The sequence below is a fragment of the Otolemur garnettii genome, unplaced genomic scaffold (genome assembly GCF_000181295.1).
Source record: "Otolemur garnettii isolate 467f Iridium unplaced genomic scaffold, OtoGar3 scaffold00001, whole genome shotgun sequence".
NCBI classification, from domain to species: Eukaryota; Metazoa; Chordata; class Mammalia; order Primates; family Galagidae; genus Otolemur; species Otolemur garnettii.
Window position 1 is genome coordinate 28,795,573 of NW_003852396.1, and position 9,070 is coordinate 28,804,642.

The 9,070-nt window shown below is 38.9% G+C and overlaps 1 protein-coding gene and 2 pseudogenes across 2 annotated transcripts in view; 2 read left to right on the forward strand and 1 right to left on the reverse strand.

The window, feature by feature from the left end:
- Window positions 1-9,070, forward strand: part of FAM168A (family with sequence similarity 168 member A) — a 209,902-nt gene that overhangs the window by 53,161 nt on the left and 147,671 nt on the right. The gene's annotated exons all lie outside the window — the stretch shown is intronic.
- LOC111723220 lies at window positions 1,657-2,173 on the reverse strand (annotated as a pseudogene). Its single transcript, XR_002771808.1, has one exon. The product of XR_002771808.1 is annotated as a 40S ribosomal protein S24 pseudogene (transcript).
- On the forward strand, window positions 7,423-7,997 carry LOC111723190 (annotated as a pseudogene).

The window sequence follows — 9,070 nt, forward strand, 5'->3', positions numbered from 1 at the left end:
TTTGAGACAGAGCCTCAAGCTGTCCCCCTGAGTAGAGTGCTATGGCATCACAGCTCACAGCAACCTCCAACTCCTGGGCTCAAACAAGTCTCCTGTCTCTACCTCCCAAGTAGCTGGGACCACAGGTGCCCACCACAACGCCTGGCTATTTTTTTTGGTTGCAACCATCATTGTTGTTAGGTGGGCCTGGGCTGGATTCAAACCATCCAAACCTAAAGTGGCGACCTTAGGTGTATGTGGCTGGCACCTTAGCCACTTGAGCCACAGGCTCTGAGCCGAATATTACTACTTTAAGTCAGGAAAGGAAATGAGCTTGTGGTCTAGAACAGTTATGATTGACTTTATAAAATATAATAGATTGGATTTGAATTGTTTAAAGGATGGCACTTAGGTAAACCTAGATTTCGTGGTGGTCAGTCTCGTGGTGTGTCTTTGGTGACAAAAGTACTAAACTAGGAATGCAGGACATACTTAGGGTGCAGTGGGTTCATGGTTGGCATAGGCTTAGAGTTCTTGAATAGATGTATTTGGAAAGATGGCCTGCAGATGCATAGCACTTTGTGTGCGTGGATATTTATAAGAGTTGTGGGTGGAAAAATGGATGATGATATAGGCACCTTCCAAATTCCTGGAAAGACTAAGAATTTTTTTTTTTTTTTAAGAGACAGAGTCTCACTTAGTTGCCCTTTGTAGAATGCCGTGGCATCACAGCTCACAGCAACCTCCAGCTCTTGGGCTTAGGCGATTCTCTTGCCTCAGCCTCCCGAGTAGCTGGGACTACATCAGATCCCTGCCAGAACACCCAGCTATTTTTTTGTTGCAGTTTGACCAGGGCCAGGTTTGAACCTGCCACCCTCAGTATAGGGGGCTGGCACCCTACTCACCGAGCCACAGACGCTGCCTAAGACTAAGACATTTTGCAAAGAAAAATGGAGAGTATAATAAATGTAGCTAACAAATGCATTTATTATTTAGTATTTATGTTGATTTGGTAGAAACTACAGGGGAGAAGGGAACTGATGCTGAGGAGCTTTCACTGACCTTCCTTGAATATTAGGGAATAATTATGCAGAAAGTTAGTTCCATATTCCTCTGAAACATTCCCAGGTTCCTCCTTAGGCCCCTGTTTTGGCTTAGTGTATTCTTTTTAAATTTTTTTAAAGTTTTTGATTTTCAGATAATTAAACAATGTAATGAAGGAATAAAGAAGTCAAATAAAAACAAGAGGAAGATTTGTGTAGTGCTGTGCATGGAGTAAGTTCTAGCATCTATTTGTGGGGTGGAGGTCTAGAGGGTGTTTCTGCAGAACCTTTGGCTGAAGGGGAGAGACCTTTGCCTAGAGCAAATATTAAACCTTCTCAGAAGTCCAGAGTGCCAACAAGGGAGGATGGTGGTCTTGCATCTGGCAGTATTAGAAGGTAATATTGAAATTGGGCAGCTGGAGCTGTGGTCTGTGAAGATGTCTTTGTGTCCTGCCTGAGTGATAAATTGGAGCTAATATTAGTTTGCTCTTTCTTATAGGGGATGGCTTGGGCCATAGTTCCAAAAGGAGATTACTATGGGACCAGCTAAATTATACAACTGTATATTTTTTTCTTTTCCTTTCTTTCCTTTCTTTCCTTTTTTTTTTCCTATTCTTCTTTGCATTTCTTTTTTTTTTCACATGAAAAGTCTTTATTAATCTTCTTGTGAAAAATCTATACAATGGCTGCAGATAAAATCACTATAGAGTCTTTACTCCTTCGCCTGTTATCCAATCTCCAGCTCACTTTTTGCCAGCACCTGCATTAGCCTTTGCGGTGCCCCTGACTTTCTTCATTCTGTTCTTGCGTTCCTTTCGCTGCTTTCTTGATGTCTTTTTCTTCTCATACAGGCCATGCCTTGCAAGTCTATGTTTGGGTTCATTTTTCTTTGCATAATCCAAGGAATCGTAAATCATGCCAAAGCCCGTTGTCTTCCCACCACCAAAGTGAGTTCTGAATCCAAATACAAAGATGACATCAGGTGTGGTCTTGTACATCTTGGCTAGTTTTTCTCTAATTTCTGTCTTTGGTACTGTTGCCTTCCCAGGGTGAAGGACATCAGTGACCATTTGTTTCCCCTGAAGTAGTCAGTTAGTCATGAACTTCCTGGTCCAGATAGTTACTGTGTTGTTCATGATGGCGGGCGATCGTCAGGCAGCCAGGGAGAAAGAGCCTTCTTTGCATTTCTTTTCTTTTTTTTTCTTTTTGGGGATTCATTGAGGGTACAGTTGTTTTTTTTTTTTTTTTTTTTGAGACAGAGTCTCACTGTGTAGCCTGGGCTAGAGTGCCATGGCCTCAGGTTAGGTCAGGCGTCCTCGAACTATGGCCCGCGTAGGACATTTATCTGGCCTGCCAGGTGTTTTTGCCACCACTGCCTGTCCTGCTTAGCAGCTGACTCATCCCAGGGCCTGCAGTCTGGCCCTCCATCGGTCTGAGAGACAGTGAACTGGCCCCCTGTTTAAAAAGTTTGAGGACTCCTGGCTTAGGTCATAGCAACTTTATACTCCTGGGTTCAAGCAGGAGGAGGACTCCTGCCTTAGCCTCCCTGGTGGCTGGGACTACAGGTGCCTACCACCATAGTTGGCTAATTTTTCTATTTTTAGTAGAGGCTGGTCTCTTGCTTGCTCAGGCTCATCTTGAACTGTTGAGCTCATTGGCTCCCAGAGTGCTAGGATTAAAGGTGTGAGCCACCATGTCTGGCAATATGTATACATTTTTTTTTTATAAGAACAGTCTTGATATTTCCAAGTTCTTCTAATCAGCTACATTGGGTATACAGTGTGCCTGCATCTAAAGTGGCTCTCTTCAATTGAAAGCTTACATTGTCAGGTCTGGGCCGAGTAGCTATCCACTTCCATCTATAGTATTATATATGTATTTTATGGTATAGTATAGTGGGGAAGGGCTGCCTGGGTTTTGGAGTGAGCCTGCCTGAATTTAAATTCAGTTTCTGTTACTAGCTCTGTGATGTGGAGCAAGTGGTTTGAATTTTCTAGGCTCAGACTTCACATTTGTAAAACAGAAATCCAGAAAGTCCCCTACTTTACAGGATTATGGCCACAGGTGAGTAAGATAATATGCTTGATTATAGTAAGCACTCAGTAAATATTAGCTATTATTATTATCATCATTTTACCATCATTACCGTACGTGTCCAGTTTGCTTCTTTGCTTCCTTATTTCTAAATTATAATCATATACGCACAACATAAATGGTTACTATCTTAACCATTTTTAAGTGTACAGATCAATAGTGTTAACTACATTCACATCACTGCGTAACAAATTTCTAGAACCTTTTCTTGCAGAACTGAAACTATATACCGGTTGAACAATAACTCCCTTTCTCTCTCTGCCTGACTCCTAGCAACCACAATTTACTTTCTGTTTCTATGAGTGGGTACTTTGGATACTTCTTGTAAGTAAAACCATGTAATTGTTGATTTTCTGTGACTGGGTTACTACACTTGTTATAACGTCAAGATTCATCCATGGTATAGCATGTGGTAGGATTTCTTTCTTCTTAAAGGCTAAATAATATTTCATGGCTTGTATATACCACAATTTCTTAAAAGACGGGTTTCTGTATATTACCCAGGTTGGAGTGTAATGGCTATTCACAGACGTGATTCACAGGCATGAAAATAGCACATTCATTACAACTTCATACTCAAGTGATCCTCCTGCCTTAGCATTCTGAGTAGTTGGGGATGTAGGTGCAAGACACTGTACCTGGGTTGTTTGTAATATTTTGAGGAACTTCCACCTTATTTCAATAGTGACTGTAGCACTTTACATTTCTACTAACAATGCACAGGGTTCCCAGTTTCTCTGCATCCTTACCAATACTCGTTATTTTCTCTTTTGTCTTATTTTTTTCATGCTAGCTATCCTAATGGATGTGAGGTGCATCTTTTTATTTGCATTTCTTTAATTATTAGTGATAATTGTGCTTCTTTTGTATACTTAATTCTTATTTATGTATCTTCTTTGGAGAAATATCTGTTCAAGTTTTTTGTCCATTTTTAATTTGATTTATTTTGTTGTATGTAGCTTATTTTTTAATATGCAGTTTTTGACAACAGTTTATTTTCAATAAGCCTGTGAATTTTAACACAAGCATAATTTGTGTAACCACCACCACGGTCAAGGTACAAAATAGTTCCATCATCCTAAAAAACTTCCTCATCATAGCTAACTTTTTAATAGGTATGTTTCAACAGTGTTACTGAGAAACTGTCTTGTTTTAAGATTGGCTAGTCAGTTGTAAATCAGTCTGAAGTGTCCATGACTCTTGGTTTGCTGGTGTACTTTTTTTTTCTTTATTTTTCACCTAGGTGAACTTGGGGATCATACCTAGTCCCCTTTTTTTATGTAGCAGAGTGCTACTAACCAGATAATTAAATGTAGGAATATTGGATTTTATGATTTACAGCTTTGGTAATTGTTCTCTTAATCTGTGGTTAAAAAATCTGTATTCTTATTATCTTAATCTTTGGTTTATTAATTCATAAATTAATTCATGGAAGTTTTTATGAATAAGTGCTTTAGCCAGGTCTTAATTATATTCAAATTATACTCACTAGTAAGAAGTAGGGGAGAAAGCTGAGAAAGAGCCTAAATTGAGATACTGCAGAATTAATTCTTAGTTCTGATAACTTTCTAGAGACCTTAAATTATTTAGTTTCTATGAGATATAGGTCTCTTACCTGCAAAATGAGTGAATTGATAACTCTGCTGTGATAGGCTTTTTGGTTATGTTAAGTAAAATAAACAAGGTGAGAATATGTAGCATTCAATGAATGTTAAGTTGAATGTGAGTGGGAAGAATACTGTTAATGGAATCCAAAATAGCCCCAGATTGCATTTTAAAAGTTAAAATATTATTCACATACCATACAGTTCACCCATTTTGTACAGTTCAGCAGCTTTTAAGTATATTCAGAGATGTGCAGTCATCATCAGAGTCAATTTTAGGAAATTTTCATTACCTCTTTAGAAACGTAGAATCTTTAGCAGTCACCCCCTATTTATACTACCTCCACCAGCCCTAGGCAACCATTAATCTATTTTCTGCAATAGATTTGCCTATTTGGGACATTTCACATAAATGAAATCAAATAATTTGTGGCTTTTTGTGACTGGCTTTTTTCCTTTAGCATAATATTTTCAAAGTTCATCGATTTTGTAGCATGTGTCAGTATTTTATTCCTTTTTATTGCAGAATATTCCATTGTGTGGATATTCCAGATTTTATTTATTCATTGATCAGTTGGGTGGATAGTTGGGGGTGTTTCCACTTTTAGCTATTATCAGTAATGTTGTTATGAATATATGCAAACATTTTTTTTTTTTTTTTTTTTTGAGACAGAGCCTCAAGCTGTCCCCCTGGGCAGAGTGCCGTGGCATTACAGCTCACAGCAACCTCCAACTCCTGGGCTCAAGCGAGTCTCCTGCCTCCGCCTCCCAAGTAGCTGGGACCACAGGCACCCGCCACAATGCCCGGCTATTTTTGGTTGCAGCCGTCATTGTTGTTTGGCGGGTCCAGGCTGGGGATTCGAACCCGCCACCTTAGGTGTACGTGGCTGGCGCCTTAGCCGGTTGAGCTATAGGCGCCGAGCCTGCAAACATGTTTTTATGTGGACATAGGTTTCTTATTTCTCCTGGGTATATACCTAGCAGCGGAATTGCTAGATAATGTAGTAACTCTATCCTTAACATTCTGAGGAACCCCAGATTGTTTTTCAAAGTGATTGTACCCGTTTAAATTGCCATCAGCAATGTATGAAAGTACTAATTTCTCAATATCCTTGCAACTGCTTATTGTCTTTTTGACTTTAGCCAACCTAATAAATGTGAAAGGATATTTCATTTTGGTTTGATTTGCGTTTCCCTGATGGCTAATGTTGCTGAGCAGCTTCTCATGAGCTTGTTGCCCATCTTGTTGTTATTTTTATGTATCTCCTTTTTTATGCTTTACTACCCAATTCAGTAATATCTTTTAGTAGGGTGGTATTCTGAAGCAAAGGTACTTAATTGATACTGATTTTAGTTAATTATAAGGGAGTTCCAGAGGAAAAAATATGGTTTCATCTTACCATTCTTTCCTTTTCTTAGGAAAAAAATGCATATTAAGTTGAAAGTGCTTAGGATATATAGAAAAGGGGTGGTTTTTAAATAATATTTAGTCTGTTTAGGCAAAGACCAAATGAAAACTTAAAATACAGTTAAAGAACAATTAATGTCTGAAATTGATTGTTTATAGAGGATTTAGAGTTTGATTTTGGCACTAGATAGGGATATAACTGTGAATAAAATAAAATCTTTGTTTTTAATTGTGTTTTAGTAGATATAAAAAAATCAGGCAGGGTATGGGGAAAGGGAGTGATTGATAGGGAAGGAGCTATTTTAGATATAATCAGTTAGCCTAGGACTCTCTCTGATGAGGTAAAAGTTGAGTAGAGATTTTTTTTTTTTTTGGAGACAAAGTCTCACTCTGGCACCCTGACTAGAGTGCAGTGGCATTATAGCTCACAGCAACCTCAAGTTCTTGGGCCCAAGTGATCCTCTTGCCTCAGTTTTTATATTTTTTAGTAGACATGGAGTCTTGTTATTGCTCAGGCTGGCCTTGAACTCCTGATTGCTCAAGCAGTCCACCTGCCTCAGCTGTCCAGTGTGCTAGGATTACAGGTGTGAGCCATTGCACCAGATAATCTTAATGAAATAAAGGAGCAAGTCACAGTGATAGTTCTAGGAAATAATGCTTTAGACAGAGACAGCTGTTAAATTCTAAGTCCTTGAGGTGGGATTGTGCTTGGTGCTAAAATTGATGCTAAAATCAATTGATGCTAAAATTTAATTTTACTGCAGCATTGAGCAAGGAGGAGGAGCTAGTGTTAAGTAGTAAGATCAGATAGGAAGAAGAAGGTAGAACTAGATTGCATGATGTCTTGTAGGTTATGATAATGACTTTGTATTTTACTGTGAATGAAATGAGAAGTCATTGTAGGATTTTGAACAGAGTGGAATGACATGTTCTAAATTAAATTTAAAAGAATTATTTTGGCTTCTGGAAAAAGAGAGAGATAGGATAGCCAGATGGCAAGGGCAGAGCAGGAGTTCAGATAGGAAGCTGCTACAGCAGTTAAAGAGTGATGATAATAAAGGCTTGAGCCAGGGTAGTGGTAGTAGAAGTGGTAAGAAATGGTTAGCATCAGGGTATGTTTTGAGAGCTGATAGAATTTTCTGATAGATTAGATGAAGATTATGAAAGTAAGAAACTAGTCAGAAAAGATTCTGAGGCTGGCCAGATGCAGTGGGTGAGACTTGTAATCCCAACATCATTTTGGGAGATTGAGGCAGAACTTGAGGCCAGGAGTTCAAGACCAGCCTGAGCAACATAGCAAGATCCCTGTCAATACAAAAAATTGAATAAAAAGCCTTTTGGTCGCAGATGACATCTCCCAGTAATTCACCAAGATGATGAGCACAAAGAGAAAGAGGAGAGTCACCTGATATATGTTCTTTAGGCCTTTTAGAAAACATGGAGTTTTTCCTTTGGCCACATACATGTGAATCTATAAGAAAGATGATAACTGTAGTCATCAAGGGAATGTTTACTGTTCAAAAAAGGCATGCCACACAAATGTTACCATGGCAAAACTAGAAGCCTCCTACAGTGTTTCCCAGCATGCTGTTGGCATTGTTGTAAACAAACAAGTTAAGGGCAAGATTCTTGCCAAGAGGATTGATATTTGTATTGAGCATATAAGCACTCTAAGAGCTGAGATAGCTTCCTGAAACACATGAAGGAAAATGGTCAGAAAAGGAAGTAGGCCAAAGAGAAAGGTATGTGGGTTCAGTTGAAGTGCCAGCCTATTCCACCCAGAGAAGCGCATTCTCTGAGAACCAATGGAAAGGAGCCTGAGCTGCTGGAACCTATTCCCTATGAATTCATGGCATAGGAAGCATACTGCGTAGCACATGTGAAAGCCAGCAAAAAAGGGGTGTAAGCACTCTGGAAGGCTGAGGGAGGTGGATTGCTTGAGCTTAGGCATTCCAGACTAGACTGAGCCAGAGTGAGACTCTGTCTCTAAAAATAGCTGAGGACTCTGGTGGGTGTCTATAATCCTAGCTACTTGGGAGGCTAAGGCTAAGGCAAGAGGATCACTTGAGCTCAAGAGTTTGAGATTGTTGTGAGCCATAACAGCATGGCACTCTACCAAGGGCGACAAAATGAGAGTCTGTCTCCAAAAAATAAATAAATAAATAAAAAGAAAAGAAAAGGGTGTAAGGTACTAGAACCTATCCCCTATGAATTCATGGCATAATAGGTGTAAAAAATAAAAGGCTACTATATAAATGTTTCTCTTCATTGAGAAACCAAGTGCAGTGTCCCCTCCCTCAAAAAATATTTAAAGCAAATTTTAATAATGTCCTAAAAAATTTGAATAAATAAAAAAGAGACGATTGTGAGGTTTTTGCTTTTAGTGACTATGAGATTAGAGTTGTCATTTATAGAAATGGAAAAGACTGAGGAGTAGGTTTGTTGGGAGGGGTCAGGCATTTAGTTTTAGACATACTACATTTTAAGATGGCTATTAGACAACCAAAAGGAGATGTCAATAGGCAGTTGGATATACAAGCCAGAAATTTAGATGAGTTCAAGTTGGAGCAATAAATTTGGAAGTCATTAATAAATTCATGGAGTAGATGTGATCACCTAGGAAATGTGTATAGCTAGAGTAGAAATCAGATCACCAAATCATGGAAACACTAAGAAGTTGAGAAGTTGAGAAGATTGAAGAGAAAGAACCAGGAGAAAGTAGAGTACCAGAGGACAGGTAATGTGTTGGGAGGGAGGGGGGAATTCTAGGTATCCTAGCACGCTCTTAGAGTCCTGGAGTCTAATCATGGTTTGGTTCTAATTAACTGTGGGATATTGGATAGTTTACTTTACCTTTAGGGGCTTTGGGGTGATCTCCAAAGCAAAGGGCTTGGCTAGATTGTCTTTAACTTTTTCTTTTCTTTTCTTTCTTTTTTTTTTTT